General features: G+C 26.7%; 1 protein-coding gene across 4 annotated transcripts in view; it reads left to right on the top strand.

Annotated features, from left to right (window-relative positions):
• LOC117174063 (histidine triad nucleotide-binding protein 1) overlaps nucleotides 1–15135 on the top strand; it is a 117819-nt gene that overhangs the window by 34252 nt on the left and 68432 nt on the right. Inside the window, exon 6 of one of the 4 annotated variants that reach the window (XM_033362727.1) lies at nucleotides 8116–8167. The exons of the other annotated variants lie outside the window; for them this stretch is intronic. The gene's annotated coding sequence lies outside the window, so the exon portion shown is untranslated. Of the gene's footprint in view, nucleotides 1–8115; nucleotides 8168–15135 lie in introns of those variants that run through there. 4 annotated transcript variants of the gene reach the window in all.

Raw genomic sequence — 15135 nt, 5'->3', positions numbered from 1 at the left:
CCCCCCCTCGAAGAGGCTACGTGGTTTATGGACGTTCCCTTAGTGCTCCGTAAGGTTTGAGCCCCCCCCACCCTCTGTAACGTAATTTTTTACGACTACATTTCTTTCATAAATTTCTTTTGGGATTATCCAAAAATATCTTCAGACTAAGTAGTTGAGTTAGCCACAAAGAAAGTTGCATTTTTAACGATAAATGTATTAGTTGATATTTTAACCAAGAAGAGATTTTCGTTTCAAATGCAGAACAGTTGAATAGAACCAGAAAGAACAAATTTCCAACCACATAGTTTATTCCTCAACTAAAACAGATTAATTTTTAAGCGAAGAGTTCTATTTTTAACCAAAAATCTAAAATTACGTGAAAACAGTTGAATTTTCCAACAAGTATCTAAATTTTGAACCGAAAAAATGAATTTCCAACACAGAATATTAATTTTCTACCAAAAAAGATAAATTCTTAACAAAATACGTACATTTTTAACCACACAGTTGAATTTTCAACGAAGATAAGATTAATTTTCTACCAGAAAAGCTAAGTTCTCAACAAAGTACATACATTTTTTAACAAATAGTTGAATTGATAAGCACGAAGTTTAACTTTCTATTGAAAAGACGAATTAAAAACAATCACAACATCTTTTAACTAAATCCATTATTTTTAATTTATACAATTTTTTATAAAGCAGTTAAATTTTTAATACAAATATGAATTTCTCATCAAATAGTTAAATTTTTAGTTAAAGAACTTAAGTTTCAATTAAAAAGAAAACGTAATTTCAGCTAAAAGTATTAATCTCCAACCAAAAATAGTTGCATTTAACTGGGAAAGACGAATTTAAAAAATTGATTTTTTAAGAAAGGACGAATTTTTAACAAGATACATAAGTTTGCAAGCAAATAGTTAAATGTTCTACAAAAATGTTGAATTTCGAGACAAAATGTCGAATTTTCTGCAATATAGTTGAATTTTCAAACCGAGAATATGAATTTTCAACAAAATAGTACATTACGTAACGCCTCCAACGATCGCGGCCACTTTTTTAAGTTTAACAGAGGAAAGTACGAATTCCAAACTACAGCATTGCTCCTAATTTTGTATATGCATCATCGAAAAAGATTTCAAAAACGCATTAAATTATTTTTAACATCCTCATCTCAAAAGTCACTTGACATAGTCCGCGGCTATGATGAAAAACCGGGTTCAAAAAATCTCGAGAAAAAGTTGGAAAAAAATATATATACATATCCTTAATATAAAATCTCTAAACGACATTATCGATTTCGATTGTCACAATACTCGATTTCATTGCTATATGCACGCGACACGAGGCATCAGTGGGTTAGACAGCATTGGAAAATATCGAAAAAATTGTCACGATTGCTCTTTTTTTGATAGCTACACGCGTGCGGCAGAGCAAAAATATCGTTGGACAGAGGAATCCGTGGGTTACACAGTAATGGAACGTTACATGTCTTTTCTTGAAGTTAATGATCCCAACGGAGCTGTCTTGATCTGTGCTTGCTTGGATTTTAGTGACGTTCATTGGCTACGGTGCGCGTCTGTACTTGATTTTCAAATACGTGCGCGAACTAAAGCCAATGAGCGACGCACAGTTCAAGCATGCGCAAGTATTTTTGGATCACTGTTGGGAATAATAATCGAATCAAAATTCGAATTCGATAATACGAATCAACGCTTCTCCTTTACCACCACCTTGCCACCCGTACCGCCGCAATCGCAATACAGGGCCTCTGCTTGTTATTTATTATCGAATTCTTATTTCAATTTAGGCCTCTCTGCTTGTTATTTATGATCGTATATTTCAATTTCGGAAAGGACATTTTAAAGCCTCCACAGCATTTAAACGAGCTATCTGGACCATTAAATATATCTACCTGAGTGCCTGCGGAGAATTTCTCCGAGCTTCTCAGAGCCTTGAGAATCTTTAGCATATACTCTGAGATTTCTATCGGTAGGGTTAGTATATTTTTAATTACAAGTTAATGTTTAAGCAATTATTTGTTATTAATATAAACATTAACATTCAGTAATATTCCTATGAAGCATGGAATTTGTTATTAGATTTGTTATTAAAGTCCATTGTGTAAATCAACCGTATATCTATAAAAATCTATAAAATATTATTTTTTGCTATGAAAAGTTACAAAAATATACTACAAAAACTTTACGAAAGTTAAGCTTTCACTCATTTTTCTGAATACGAAAAAATACTCTGTTTTTGAAATACATTGAAAATTAGTGAAATTTTTCATACAACTTTCATAAAAATTTCATTCAAATTTGTAAAATTTTTGATGAAATGTAGAAACTATTTTAATCAGGATTAAAATAAGAAATAGCTTTTTATGTATTTATCCTAAGTCTTTTTGATAATTTTTTTAACTGCGAGCAGTTCACTCTTGAATTTCAAAATGTAATATTAACCTCAAAATCTACCGCATTTTATATCAGCAATGAAATTTTATAATAAATTCCATGCTTCACAGGAATAATACTTAATGTTAATGTTTATATTGAATACAAATAATAACTAAAACATTAAGTTATAACTGAAAATACGTCAATGTTACACTAACTTTACTCAATATCAGAAAAGTACCATTAAACTCCATGCACTTCACGTTGACCACAAAAAAGCTGCATAAAATATATAGGCTTCCAATGTTTTATATGCTTTTAAATAATATATGGTTTAAGAAATGTGGGATTTAATGAATTATGTTTATACTATAGGGATGTACGGGCACTTTCATTATAACGCAATGGTCGGTCAGAAATTAGTTTTCGACCAACTAAAAAGGAACTTACAACAAAATAGTTGAAGTCTCGATCAAAAAGATGAATTTTCAAGGCAGAAGTTTTATATTTCTAACAAAAAGCACGAATTTTCAACAAAACACGGGAATTTTCAAACAGATAATTCCATTTTTAACCAAAAAAGATCAAGTTTCAATAAAAAATATCAAATTTTAAACAAAAATAGAAAAATTCAGTTTTTAGTTTATAAAAGTTAATGTTCAATTTAAAAAAATTAATTTTCTACAGGTTATTTAAAATTTTAACCAAAACAGGCGAATTTGACACCAAATAGTAAAAGTTTTAACAAAAAGATGAATTTTCTATTAAAAAAAATCTTTTTTAACAAATAATAGAATTTTCTACTAAATTAATCTTCAATCCAAGAGCAATAATATAAAAAGTATTTAAAATAAGATAGAATTCCCTGAAAATCAGGCAGGTTCTACAACTTATTTAGCGGAATCTCTCAGCGATTAAAATTGTTTTATAGTAAATTATGCAAGACGTTTTTTCTGATATAAGACAAAAAAATCGAATTTGGAGATCTATGTTAAGAATAGTAAAAAAAAAACAGATTAATTTTTCACCCATAAAATAATTTTCAATTAAAAAGATGAAATTTCAATAAAAAATATCAAATTTTAAACAAAAATAGAATAATTCAGTTTTTAGTTTATAAAAGTTAATATTCAATCAAAAAAATGAAATTTTCTACAGATTATTTCAAATTTTAATTAAAACAGATGAACTTGACACCGAATAATAAAAGTTTTAACAAAAAAGATAAATCTCAATCACAAAGATTAATTTTCCATTAAATTTTTTTTTAAAGAAATAATAGAACTTTCAACTAAATTAATTTCCAATGCAAGAATAATATTATAAAGAGTATTTAAAATAATATAGAATTCACTTAAAATCAGGCAGGTTCTACACATTAATAATCGGAATCTCTCAGCGATTAAAATTGTTTTATAGTAAATTATGCAAGACGTTTTTTCTGATCTAAGACAAAAAAATCGAATTTGGACATCTATGTTAAGAATAATAAAAAACAGATCAATTTTTTACTCAATAAACAAGATAAGATTTTAACATAGAAAATTGATTTTCTACCAAAAAGACGGTTTTTCAAATGAAAAAATTAATTTTCAATAAAGAATATAATTTTTTATTCTGAAAATGTACAGTTGAATTTTTAATCAGTTTTTAACAAAATAGTTGAACCCTAATCAAAAATATCAGTTTTAAAAGCAATAGTGGAGTTTTCAACTAAAAAAATCAATTTTGAATTAAAAATATAAATATATAAAACCAGAAATAGGATGATTACTTCTTAGTTAAAAGAATTAATATTTAACAACACACAATTAAATTTCAACAAATTATTTGAAATCTTACTAAAATAGATGCATTTGATAATACACAGTTGAACTTTCAAGCATACAGATGTATTTTCAAACAATAAGATTAATTTTATATAAAAAAAGACGATGTTTGAAACAAATAATTGAATTTTCAACCCAAAAATATAAAATTTTAATTCCAAATTTCAGTATTCCACCAAAAGTGGGATAGTTAAATTTTCAGTTAGATAATTTAATTTTTAACAAAACCAAAAAAAACTGAATGTGCAACTTAATAGTTTTGTTCTCTATCACAAAGATGAATTTTCAAACAAGAAGACTAATTTTTTACCAAAATATCGAAATTTCGTCGAAATATGTACATTTTCAAACAAATGGTTGAATTTTCAACTAAAAAAGATCAATTTTTAATTTCAAATATCAATTCTCTACCAAAAATGGTATAATTCAATTTTATCTTAAATTAATTTTTGACTAACTATAAAGGAACTTTCAACAAAATAGGTGAATTCTCAATCAAAAAGATGAATTTTCAAGGAAGTAGTTTCAAATTTCTAACCAAAAACACCAATTTTCAACAAAATACATAAATTTTCAAACCAATAATTCCATTTTTAAATTTTCCACAGATTATTAAAAATTTGAACTAAAACAGATGAATTTGACACCAAACAGTAGAAGTTTTAACAAAAAAGATTAATTTTCATCCACAAAAGTTAATTTTCTATTAAAGAAATTTTTTAAAATAAATAACAGAATTTTGTAGAAATTTTTGATGTAAGTCCTTGGCTTTAAGGTTAGGTGAAAAGAGACTAATTAATTTGTTTCAAACATTTCGGCACACAATGATGGCCTTCATCAGTGAGTTTAATTAAATCTGTGAAAAGTACACAATATCTTGCAGGTACGCAGTTTTACAATTGGAAGCATTATTTTTTGATTAATATCTTAGTTGTGAACTAATAAAAAATTACAATAATTTATTTTTAAAATTAGATTTTTTTAAATTTTATTAAGAGCTATTGATGAATCTTGCAGTACTCTTAAAACATTATTTTATTTTATAGAAGTACAATTGATAAGAAAACAATATCAATGTAGTCGAGAAAGTTTTGTTATCAATTTTTTTATTTAATAAAACAATTTTTAGTTGAAAAAGTTGTTCGCAAATTATTTTTTCAGTGACGTATATGTAATTATATTAAATTTTTTTATTATTTTATTCCTTTTTTGTTATTTTGCAAATAATCTGGTTGTACAAAAATTATTATTATAAATTCTAAGAAACCTTATACAGATTTAAATTGTTTTTAATCAAATTAATTTTCAATCCTAGAACAATATAATAAAAAGTGTTTAGAGTAAAATAGAATTCACTTAAAATCAAGCAAGTTCTATAGATTATTTAGCAGCATCTCTCAAAGATAAAAATTTTTTTACAGTAAATAATGCAAGACGTTTTTTTCCATATAAGACAATAAAAACTCGAATTTGGACATCTATGTTAAAAATAATAAAAAACAGATTAATTTTGTACCCATAAAATTAATTCTCTACAAAAAAACGATTATTTTTCAACTAACAATGATATAATGTAAATTTTCCTTAAAGACATGAATTTTTAATAAACAAAAAAATTCAAGAAAGTAGTTGAATCCTGAACAAACAAGATAAGATTTTAACAAAGAAAATTAATTTTCTACCAAAAAGACGAATTTTCAACTTAAAAAATTACTTTCAATTATAAATATAATTTTTCATCCTAAAATGTTGCAGTTAAATTTTTAATAAAATAGTTAAATCCTTAATTAAAAAGATCAATTTTCAAACAAATATTGAAGTTTTCAACTAAAAAAGATAAATTTTTAATTTAAAATATAAATATATAGAAATAGGAATATTCCTTTTTAGCTGAAAGAATTAATATTTAACAACAAACAATTAAATTTTCAACCAATTAGTTGAAATTTATTAAAATAGATGAATTTGATAATACATAGTTGAAGTTTCAAAAAAACAGATGAATTTTCAACCAAGGAGATTAATTTCATATAAAAAAATCTGTTCGCTCCGTGGGCACAAACTCATCGCGCGCAAGTTTGAGCGCGCTTCAGGCGGGCGACGGATGAATCTCGCGCTTCGCGTTCGGATATTTATTTTTTGCATTTGGAATGGTTTAATAAAACTTTATCAAAAAGATATATTTCATACGCCAGTATTTATGGGCGTCTTCATATCCTGAATTATCTACTTGAGTATAGATTAAGATTCTCAAAGCTCTGTAGGCTTTGAAGTACACATTCTCATCGTGACACTCGCGCTGCGCGTTCGATTTCTGACAGACATTTATAAACAGATTTTGTTGAATCTTTTTTTCTCGTAACTTTTGTCGTTTTTCCATGCATTTTTATTTTATTTTTTTATTTTCAATGTTATTTTTTTCGAATAAAACAAAAAGTACGCATCTTATTATTCCACCAATTTGTTATGATAATCTTTTAGGGCTTTCAAAAAGAAATGTTTTTCTTTACCTTTTTTTCATATCGTACGTTTTTTGGCTTAATATTTTTATTTTCGTCGATTTAAAATATTTTGAAAATGCTATAACTCTGAAAATTTTCTTTCTATCGAAAAAAATCATGAGGATGGACAGACAGAAAGGCGAAACCCCCAAAACTTGATTTTCGGATATAGTTTTCCGGGTGTATTAAAACCTGGAGTTTCGTTGAAAAACTGAGGTGTGAAATTTCTGTTCATTTTAATACTTTCTTAATCATAAATGTTGAGAATGTTATAAAAACTACAATCCTTGCTTGAGACATTTTTCTCTATCTCGCGTTGTTGTATTAAAAACAGGGTTTTTGTTTTGATATTATTTTTCATGGATAAAACCAAATATCCTACAAGTTTTTTTTACCTTTTCACGTACCTAGCTTCTTTTGATGTAATATTGTAATTTTTTATTTGTTCACACCAATTTCGATTAATAAACTAATTAAAAACGAGAAGCAATAATCCAAAAACTTTTCCTGACATTTTGCGTTGTGTATTGGCTTAAGATTTTAATTTTGGATGTTCTTTATACTGCTTTCGAGAAATAAAAAGAAAATGATTAGTTCTATTGAAAAATAATTAGGAAAAATTGTGCAGAATTTTTTAAAATCGAATATTTCTCGTTAAGACTTTCTTTTGTATTTTGCGTCGTTTGCTTTAAAATTTGAATGTTTTGATGTCAAGTTTCAGGCAATTCTAATACTTTCTCAATCATAAATGATAAGAATGTAATAAATTATAACAAATTTGCAGTTGTTTTTTAGGCGAAAAACTTTTGTCTTGTCAATTCGCTTTCGTACCTTTGGTCGTTTTCCGCTCTATCAAAATTAATAGATAACAAATTTTTAGATATGTTTTAGGTGCGAAATTTTAGTTAAATAATTTTTGTTCTTAACTTGAGTCGTTCTTCCACAAATCTTTTATTTATTTTTTTTTTATTTTCAATGTTATTTTTCCCGAATAAAACAAAAAGTAAGCTTCTAGTCAAGAAGTGATTAGCAACTAATTTGTAGATTTTTTCGGGATCACAATTTTGGTCAGTTCATCTTGTTTCGCATTCTGCATAGGTTGACCACAAAATGGATTTTTAAAAATTTTTCATTATTTTTGGGGCAATCAAAATTTGAATTTTGGATTTTCTACGAAAATCCAAAAATTTGTTATGGCAGTCTTATATGGATTTTAAATGTGAATGTTTTTCTTCCTTTGACAGTTTTTCATCTCTTGCGTTGTTTGGTCCATTTTAATACTATAAACATTCGTACATAGAATTTTCAAATTCAGAAAAAAATGGTCTCAAAAATTTTCAAAATGCTTTCACTTTTTGAATTTTAATCAAAAATGGCTGGTTAACGAACTCGTCCTTTATTTTAGGACCTTCAAAGAGTGTGACAAAGATGGATTTGATCCGTTCATTTTTTCGAGAGTATCATGTTCACGGATGGACGGACAGACATACAGACGCCATCGTAAAAACCTGATTTTCGGATTCAAGAGGTCTCGAAACGTGGAGGTCCGTTCAAAAACTGTGATGTCAAATTTCCGACAATTCTAATACTTTCTCAATCATAATTTATGAAAATGTAAAAAGACGATGTTTGAAACAAATAACTGAATTATCAACACAAAAATATCAATTTGTAATTCAAAATTTCAATGTGTCACCGAAAGTGGGATAGTTAAATTTTTAGATAAAGAATTTAATTTAGAAAAAAGGAATGTGCAACTTAATAGTTTTGTTCTTAATCAAAAAGATCAATTTTCAACCAAGAGACTAATTTCCGACCAAAAACACGAATTTTCAAGACTGCCAAAAATGATATCCAATTTTATTTTACATAAATTAATTTTTGACTAGCTATGAAGGAATTTTCAAAAAAATAATTGAACCCTCAATGAAGAAGATGAATTTTCAACTGCGACGATTAATTTCCTAACTTAAAAAGACGGTTTTAAAAAAATTACATTTTTAACAAAAAAAATCAATCTTATTTGAATATTATTTTTCTATCAAAAATGGTATAATCGAATTTTTTCTTAAATAAATAAATTTTTCACCAAAAAAGGAGTCTTTAACAAAATAATAGAATTCTCTAAAAAAATATGAAATTTCAATTAAGAAGTTTATTTTTCTACCAAAAATGACGAATTTTCAACAAAATTCTGAATTTCTAAACAATGTATCAAAAAATATAAATTTGTTTTGAAATAGTTCAATCTTTAACGAAAAAGATCGATTTTAAACCAAAAGGATTAATTTTCTACCAAAACAGAAAAATTAAAAAAATTAAATTATTGAGTAAAAAAGGTCAATTTTCAATTTAAAATATCAATTTTCAACAAAAAATAGTAGAATTGAAATTTATTTTTAAGAAATCGGTTTTTGACAAACTGAAAAGGAATTTTTTTTAAATAACTGAATCCTTAATGAAAAATATTAATTTTCAATCAAGAATATTACTTTTCTACAAAAAATTTCGAATTTTCTACAAAATCTAGAAAGTTTCAAACAAATATATGATTTTTATCGAAAAATAGTTGAATTTCCTAAAAAAAGTAAATTTTTTAAACAAAGAGATGAATTTTTAACTAAAATTATGAATTTTTCACCTAGAAAGACGAATTTTCAACAAATAAAGAATTGTCAGTTAGGAAATAAAAAAAAATTTTCCCAATTCTTAAACTTTTGACTATTTTTCTGTAAAACAGTTATAACACCTTTTCCCTCCTTGTACCACCACAAACCACATTTTTCAAAACAGCTCCACCCCACATGATAAGTTTACAAGTATTTATTTGTTGAAAGTGTTATTTTTAATACAAAATTTCATTAATTTCAATGTAATTTGATATAATAATTATTAGTTTAATTTTAAAGCAAATATTTATGTTTTTCATCAACTTTAATGGGAAAAGTCCAGGGGAAATAGGGAGACTTAGCTAAGTCCGAGATTCGACAATTGGTAGAAATTTGTGTTCAATAATTTAATTTTTTTCCAACTTTGTAAGGATTTACCTACTCTTGTAATCAAAATTCGTACATGAATAATATATCGCGTTATTTCTTACAAAGTAGTGCAATGATTTTGTATAAGTCGGAATAATGAAACAGTTATTACTAAAATTTGTATGACATTGAACGCATGAACTAATATTGTGGAGACTTGACCAATATTTTCAGGGGAGAGTTTACAGAGTGGCAACAAGCTTATTACATGTATTTTTCTACCTGTAAGGTCATTGATTATTATAATGCGCGTTCAAAAATTCTGCTAAATTGATTTATAAAAATTGTGATGTAAAAATGCAAAGTTCATATTTAAAGAATATGATTATCTTCAAAGTGAGTTACAAAATTGTAATAAATGCTATTCATCAATATTAGGTGTCAAATAATTTTTAATAAATAAAGCTGATTTGGAATAAAATACCTCAATTTCATTTTCTACCAAAGAATATAAAATTGGTTGAAATCCTATTATAAAAGATTAATTACAGTTTTAGATACAGAACTCATCCCTTAATGTCTTCTATTATTTTATACTAATATTTTTTAGCATTCATTAAATATGTATAACATCGAAAAGAAAGGCTTTTCATTTATTCTTTTTCATAAAAAGATAAATAGGCGCGCGCAAGACTGCTAGTACATATACTTACTCTACTCTATGTAGTTACTTACTTTATTCTTCAACACAACGGGTCCAATCCCAAATTTTGGGTATGGTTTTTTTCTTAAGCGTGCGAAATATTTAGGATTGCATAGGGCTGCCTACTTTTAGCTCGTGTAGTACACGATATTTTTTCTAACAAATGCGGGAAATTTTCGATTTGAGAAACAATAAAAACCAATTTTTTCAAAATATTTGGTAATTTTTGGAAATTTATGGTAAAATTATAAACATTACCTAAAAATTCCGGAAATTTTTTGTTAATTTGTAAATTACCGAAAATTTATAGAAAGTTTCCAAATTTTTCGGTAACTTATCGGCAATTTATGGTAATTTATCAGTAGCTTACGGTAACTTATCACTTCGAGTATGTCCAATAACTATTCACTACTCACAATCAGTATTTCAAGCGTCAAATCATAATGAAGTGAGGTTATGATTCCGACAATCCTGGAAAGTAATTATGACTCGAAATGCGCAAACACAACAGCAAGAAAAAGTAACCTTAATCAAAGAGCGCAAGCGCAGCAGCTACAAAAAAGTCTTTTTCTAACTGCTTTTTACCACGGTTTCGGAATTGGTCACTTTCCGCACGCAATACATGCGTCGAAAATCGAACATTTCGTGCGTGCATTAGGAAAAAGTTTATTTTTAACCGATGAGTTAAGTTTTCAACAAAATAGTTCAATTTTCAGTTTAAATCATTAATTTTCAAACAAAAAACACGAATTTTTAACTAAAATGGTGAACCAACGAAAAATTTAATAGTTGATATTGGATCAAAAACAGATTCCAATTAAAAATATAAAAAACAGTTGAATTCATAAAAAATACAAACGAACCAAAAAACGAAGAATTTTCTACCGAATTGTCGAATTTTTGAGCCGAAAATACAAATTTTGTACAAGACCAAAACAGATTTTTTAAGACAGAAATATTGCAAAGAAATGTTTCAATTTTCTATACAAAAAGGCGAATTTTCATCAAAACAGTTGAATTTTCATCCAAGAAGTATGATTTTTTTTAAAAGTTGTGGAATTTTCGACAGTAGTTTGACTTTGAACCAAAAAATGATAAAATCTTAACCAAAAGTTTAAAAGTAATCTTTTCAACCGAAAACAATGAACTTTTAACCTAATATAGTTAGGTTTTCTTTTCGGTTTTTATTAATTAAGTTCGGTTTTAAGTGAAAAAACGGGTTAGAGGAAAAAACTGTAAAACATGCGAAAATAAATAGAAATTTTGACCATTTGTAGACTAAAGAATAGCATTTTGAATAAACACTGAAGTTGATTTTCAATACTTTAAAACTATCAGTATAGAAAACTAGAAATTTTGCTTAAAAAAACCTTTGCCCTAAAACTGTCCACATGGTACATAGATGCCCCCTAAAGAATGATAATTTAGGCTGTGGAACAGGGAATTTTTATCAAGAATAATAATTTTCATAAATGGAGCGGGATATCTGAAAAATAATTTTCGATTTACTTTATAAGAAGGGAATTAATAAAAATCCCTTTTCAAATTCAGAATTAGGACTATTATTTCATTTTAACCTATAAAAATAAATAAATAAATAATTATAAAAGCAATGACTTTCATTTCAGATGCTCTTCGGTTAAAAAAAAAAAAAATAAAAAAATAAGGAAACAACCAAAGTCCTGGAAAATGGGATCGGAGAATGAAAAAAGTTTGGAGGTACATGTCCGGCAAACTCTATGACGTAAAATGTAAACGGAAGAAAGACCGTATCTCACAAGGAAGAAGAAAAGCTTCGAATTACATTTTATAAATGATTCTTTGTATTTTTTGTTATTGAGACGGAATTAAGCGATACGTTTTCTTCTGATTTTCGAAGAAAAAAAAATTTCAACGAACTTATCTGTATTTTAGTTTTGTTTTCCAAACAAAGTCTGATAAAGTCTGTTACATACAAGAAAAGAGAGATCATAGATTATAAGAAACGTTTTGAGCTTTAATATATTTATTATATTATAATGTATCTATTATTTATTATACGCTTATAGAAATCACTGTAATAATATTATAAAAATTAACTCTGCGGTGCGTGTTTATCAGGGTATCTTTTTACGGACCACGACTTTGAATTATTCATTCATTGCTAAATAACTGTTGTGACCAGAAAATATATTTGGCAAAAAACCCTATTTTTGCATTTTCCCGTAAACAACAATAGATGCTTCGATTTCTGTTTGCAATAAACTTTGCTTTTCGTATTTACACTAGTACTTTATTTATCTAACCCTTTTTTAAATTATAAACCTATAAATTTGGACATTTTTTGCCGGTTCACATATCTCAGTATAATAACTGTCAGAATTTTTAATTTCATATCTTATAGACTCTTCACTTTATAAATTAGCCAAATTTTTAAGTGTTCCCATAAAAAAAGTTCTTGGCGAAACTAAAACTCGTTAAAAATAGCTTTCATTTGATAAAAACATTTAAAAAATACATTTCGTCCCTCATGACTATGAGTTATGGCTTTCGACGTTACGTCACTTTTCACCAGTGTACCAATCAACCTAGTTTTAGCTAACGTTAAACTAAAATGGAATGGGATAAAAGAACATACAAATCTGAAAAAGATGTCTTCATTGAACTATTAGATTTCTGTTTAAATAATGCATATTTTATACATAATAATAAATATTACAGACAAATCAACGGAGTTCCTATGGGTTCACCTATTTCTTCAGCTGTTTCAGATTTAGTTATGGAAAATATTGGAAAACAAAATTTTTAAATCACTACTATATGAAGTTAAATTCTTTTATAGATACGTGGATGATATCCTTTCATGCGTTCCAAGCAACAAAATTATAGACCTTCACAATAAACTTAACAGATACAATAACATAATTCAATTTACTTTTGAAAGAGAAGAAAATAATAAAAGTAACTTTCTAGATATTACTGTAAACAAAATAGAAGGGAAATTGATTTTAGATTAGTACCGAAAACTAACCTGGTCAGGTAGATACCTTTATTTTAACTCATATTGTGATTAAATTAAATTATCCGACCCTATATTCTCGGATACAAATTTAAATTTAGTAAAAAATACCCTCTTAGATAACAGTTATCCATCTAAATTACTAGACAAGCTTATAAAAAACATATTTGAACATATTACAAAATTAAACAACAACTTAAATAATAAAATACAACAACAAAACGTAACGTATATGATTATTCCTTATATCGAGCACCAGAAAAAAACAATAGCTAAAATGTGTAAAAATACTAACATCAAGTTAGTTTTCGTTTCGAACAAAGATAATTTTAAATGTTTCAATAAGGGCAAAAATCTATTAAACAAAGGACAAAAATCTAACGTAGTTTACGGTATGACATCTCTCATATCCAACAAATTAAGAAAGGAAAAAATAAAAAATGTAGTAATTATCACGTCATTATAACAATTTCATGCATGGCGTCACACACCGAATGTACCATACTATTATACGAACCTTGATATAACAAATTTGACCACCTAATTATGTAACCACTTTGATACGAAAATGAACCTCAGTATCTCCATGGTCTCGGAAGTGTCGATTAGTGTTGGCCCACAAACTTAATTGTATAGAAATAAAGAATCCCTCAAGCATGGAGAGAACTGTTTCAAATAACATTGTTCTTATGAAAAACTGAATAATTTACGAATCGATGCGTTTCAAATATTACAAATTATCTTAGAAATCTCCAAAAATCTATGTATATGACTACTGTTGAATCTACGTCCTATTTCTTTTCTTATGTTACGAAGTATTTTATATAGCAATATAGTAATATTTAGTATTTTTTTGTTATTGTATGAAATGGTTTTTTACCAGATGGGTTTTTTAATTCTTACAAACTGATGAGGTCCGGCGTCGACGGATGAAATATGTTTTAATAACACCACAATAAACATAAACTACGACCAGTAGACAAAAACTACGGCCAGTAGACAAAAACTACGAGACTTTTGATTATTATTTCATCTGGCCAAAATCCTAACACCAATTTATATAATAACTGAAAACTTAAAAATAATAACTTACCTTTTATTAAATTTAATATACTGAAATGATAACACTGTGAAGTTTTTTTTTTTATTAAAAAGATTCCGATTAGGGTCCGGCACGATTCCGGCGTAGATGTCGTGTTAGAATCAGCCGTCGTATCCTAGTGGTCCTCGTATTTCCTCCAAACGTTGTAATTGATTAGAGATTAAAGTCTTAAATATTCTTCAATGTGCAATTGAAACATTAGTTTTATATTCTTAATTATCATTATATTCATATTGAACATAAAAGATATTTTTTATTAATTCTTTTGATCTTCTGACTATGCTGAACATTTTTGTCTTTGAGGTCTTAAATATTAGTATTTTTATTTATTAGATACAATTATAACTCTAACAAATAATTTTTTAAAATCTAGCAAATAATAAAATAGCTAATATTAACAAAATAACTGATAGAAATATAAAATTCGAACTGTTTGTTTCAAAGTGCATCTCAAAATTAAACTTCATTCTTAATAAGCTACACATTTTCATGACTGTTCTTTCTTAGAATTATTAGTCATAGTTAATTTTATTTTTTCATCATTTTTTTTCTCTTTTTGAACAGCATTAATATTTTCATTATTTTTGCTTTTTCTTAATGCAATTCAATACAAAAACGAGGCCATCTGTTGAATTAGTTTCATA

The sequence above is a fragment of the Belonocnema kinseyi genome, chromosome 6 (genome assembly GCF_010883055.1).
Source record: "Belonocnema kinseyi isolate 2016_QV_RU_SX_M_011 chromosome 6, B_treatae_v1, whole genome shotgun sequence".
Lineage (NCBI taxonomy): Eukaryota > Metazoa > Arthropoda > Insecta > Hymenoptera > Cynipidae > Belonocnema > Belonocnema kinseyi.
This window is presented reverse-complemented; position numbering and strand designations above follow the sequence as displayed.